The sequence below is a fragment of the Procambarus clarkii genome, chromosome 33 (assembly GCF_040958095.1).
Source record: "Procambarus clarkii isolate CNS0578487 chromosome 33, FALCON_Pclarkii_2.0, whole genome shotgun sequence".
Classification (NCBI taxonomy): Eukaryota; Metazoa; Arthropoda; class Malacostraca; order Decapoda; family Cambaridae; genus Procambarus; species Procambarus clarkii.
Genome location: NC_091182.1, coordinates 40,923,700 through 40,927,647, shown reverse-complemented (window position 1 = coordinate 40,927,647; position 3,948 = coordinate 40,923,700). Strand labels below are relative to the sequence as shown.

General features: G+C 45.4%; 1 non-coding gene across 1 annotated transcript; it reads right to left on the bottom strand.

The window, feature by feature from the left end:
* Window positions 1-439: 439 nt before the first annotated feature.
* Window positions 440-558, bottom strand: LOC138370898 (5S ribosomal RNA). The gene has a single exon (XR_011230262.1). It is a non-coding gene; the product is annotated as a 5S ribosomal RNA (ribosomal RNA).
* Between the last annotated feature and the right edge of the window lie 3,390 nt (window positions 559-3,948).

Genomic DNA, 3,948 nt, shown 5'->3' with positions numbered 1-3,948 from the left:
CCTTTCTCAAGTCGATTCAACATTCTTCAGCCACGTTATTGTGACTCATCGCCTCAAGCCTACACACATAGGATTATGCCTAAACGGTAGGAGTGAGTGCCCCCAAAGATACAAAACCAGTGTTCTCAACGCTTATATTCGTCGAGCGCTTACCCACTGCTCTGAATGGAGCAACGTGAGTGGAAGTTTGAAAGGCTAACACAAGTACAGGTGAACACTGCTATAGTGACCCAAGAGATAACCACTATCATAAGCCGACACTTGGACCGGTGGTACAACCCTTGAGGTTACCTTGAGGTGCTTCCGGGGCTTAGTGTCCCCGCGGCCCGGTCGTCGACCAGGCCTCCTGGTTGCTGGACTGGTCAACCAGGCTGATAGACGCAGCTGCTCGCAGCCTGACGTATGAGTCACAGCCTGGTTGATCAGGTATAAACATTATTGCCAACAGCATTTGGTGTTCCCAGGTGGTCACCCATCCAAGTACTAACCAAACCCAACGTTGCTTAACTTCGCTGATCGGACGAGAAGCGGTGTTCTCAACGTGGTATGGCCGTTGGCAATACCACGCCACATACCCTGAACCAAGAACAGGAACTACAACACCACCAATATAAAAAAATATTATAAATCTACCATGCTCAGTGAATAGAAGAAAGAGGAAAGAATAATGAAATAAATAATCCATAAAGGGGTAAAGAACTAATCAAAACATAGACAGGAATATATTCTATAAAGAAATACTACCGACTTCCTTATTAAAAACAGCCCGAAGCCGACAGAGAACCCTCTACAGCAGTCAAGCGTTGTATACATGTACACTTGCCCCCACGAAGGATGTAACCTTCAATGTAAGTACATAGGTATGACGTCGACCAAGCTGACGAGGCGTTTGACCTGTCATCTTCAATCTGGTGCACCTAAAAATTACATGAGACAAGCCCATAACATCACCCTAACAAGTTGAATAAAAATACTTGCATATTAGACAATATCCAAGATGTAAGAAAATGGCAAATTCTTGACGCTATTCACATTAAAGTCGAACAATCCACCCTAAAGACTCAGCGGAACTATTCACTCTGCCCATCATGAGAGTGAAAACAAGACCGGGACGTGAAGATGCCAACGATTACGTCACTGCCCAAAACGCCATGCCCACTACGTAAGTTCACTATAGCACGGGCTCACCATAGCCCGTGCTACTTGGAACTTGTTCCGAGTAGCTGAATCTATAACAACAACAACATGCTTCTAACTTTTACTCCTTACTCCTGACCTATTTGTATGTATAGATTATTGACCTCTGCTTCTTATCTTCACGGGCTATTCATGCCCGTGCCACCTCTTGGGTAGCTTAGTCTTTATCAATCAATCAATCCTGTCTCAGCCACAGCAGTCACAACGCCACTCCTGTGCCCGGTAAGTCCACTACGGGCTCTCCATAGCCCGTGCTACTTGCCCCGCTCCTGTGCCCGGTAAGTCCACTACGGGCTCTCCATAGCCCGTGCTACTTGCCCCGCTCCTGTGCCCGGTAAGTCCACTACGGGCTCTCCATAGCCCGTGCTACTTGCCCCGCTCCTGTGCCAGGTAAGTCCACTACGGGCTCGCCATAGCCCGTGCTACTTGCCCCGCTCCTGTGCCCGGTAAGTCCACTACGGGCTCATCATTGCTCGTGCTTTTTGATCCGAGTAGCTGAATCTAAAACAACAACAACAACATCCTTTCTCGTCACTTGAGAATGAACCATGTAGGTTCTAAACGTACTGTACATTTATGATAAGTGTAATGCAGTTAATTTTTCCTTTAGGCAATCTCGAACAAATATGACATTGGGAGACATCCTCTTCCAATTAAACCAAGATGCAAGAGCACTAGTTAGAAGGATAGAAGCCCTAAACAACAAAATAAGCGACACGGAATATGCAAACATGAATGTGTCATGTTTCAGACATGTTTCAATGAAACATGTCTGAAAACTACATAGACTTAACGAATTAAACGCATTTTATGTCTAAAAATATAATTGAAAACTTTGACATTAAACGAGTATAAAAACCAAACTGTGTCGTTTAAGTCCTCGACTTATTTGAATATCTGAACGCAATCAAAAAATCTCATATTTTTCCCCTATTTGTCAAATATTTGTATAACCCTTACGGTAAACTTTCAAATCTTCTCGGCACACAGTTCGCTCTCAAATGGCTCCAGATTTTGGAGCCAGCAGGAAAAACCTTCAACCCTACGCTGCCTTCCAACACATCATGCATATTTGAGTAGTCAATTTGAACTCTGTTGACATATCACCATGGATTTCATTTCCACTAAATAGATTTATTCTTCTTCTATTGAAATGTAGACGAAGCTTTCTAATAACCTAAGATCACGCTGTAAGTGAGAGAGAGAGAGAGAGAGAGAGAGAGAGAGAGAGAGAGAGAGAGAGAGAGAGAGAGAGAGAGAGAGAGAGAGATAGAGAGAGATAGAGATAGAGAGATAGAGAGAGAGAGAGAGAGAGAGAGAGAGAGAGAGAGAGAGAGAGAGAGAGAGAGAGAGAGAGAGAGAGAGAGAGAGAGAGAGAGAGAGAGAGAGAGAGAGAGAGAGAGAGAGTAACTAAGAGACAGAGATCTTTAGTTATGTGGAAATATTCGTACATACATTGTAATGACTGGTTGCCTAAAGAAACTTACAAAATATTAATACTAGATGGGGGTTATCCGGCGTTTCCCGGGTCTACCATTGGTGTATGTGGGAGGGAGACTCCTCCAGGTGTCCCTCCTACTTCATATCCACCTACACACCCTCTCCGTAGCCTCCAACACACACACACACACACACACACACACACACACACACACACACACACACACACACACACACACACACACACACACTAGGGGGGCTCCGGTAGCCTGGTGGATAGCGCGCAGGACTCGTAATTCTGTGGCGCGGGTTCGATTCCCGCACCAGGCAGAAACAAATGGGCAAAGTTTCTTTCACCCTGAATGCCCCTGTTACCTAGCAGTAAATTGGTACTTGGGAGTTAGTTAGCTTTCATGGGCTGCTTCCTGGTGTGTGTGTGAGTGTGTGTGTGTGTGTGTGTGTGTGTGTGTGTGTGTGTGTGTGGTGTGGAAAAAGGAGTAATTAGTAAACAGTTGATTGACAGATGAGAGGCGGGCCGAAAGAGCAAGCTCAACCCCCGGAAACCCAACTAGGTGAATACACACACACACACACACACACACACACACACACACACACACACACACACACACACACACACACACACACACACAGGGGAGCAAAGAGCCAGAGCTCAACCCCAGCAAACACAACTAGGTGAGTACAACTAGGTGAGTACACACACACACACACACACACACACACACACACACACACACACACACACACACACACACACACACACACACACACACACACACACACACGCACACACGCAGCTAGTCGTCCTCAAGTAAGCAACACCTTCCCACTCTCACTACATCACTGTAAACAGTGCCACGGCTCACATTCTTCATCACTGTTAATATGGCCACATCCTCCCCGTCTCCACCTACACATACCCAACCAATCTCACCCTCACAATCACCCGATCTTCCTTCTAATCTCCTAAGCATGCCCCCCCCTGACACCCCCCTTCCTCCTCACACACCTTCCATATTGGGTTCCATCACTGTAACGACATTCGCACTACACTGTCTTCATCACTGTAACAATCTTGTCACTGTAACAATCTTCGGTTACTAACACCTCCCCCATCTCCATCTACACATACTCTGTCAATATCCCTTCCCTTTATCACTACAATCACTTACACTGCACACTATCTTCATCATTACAATCAAACGGTTGTGCCCAATGCACAAATCTCTCACTTGAACAATCATTTTGCACGTCAATATTTATATACACTAATATTTAAACAAATAATAA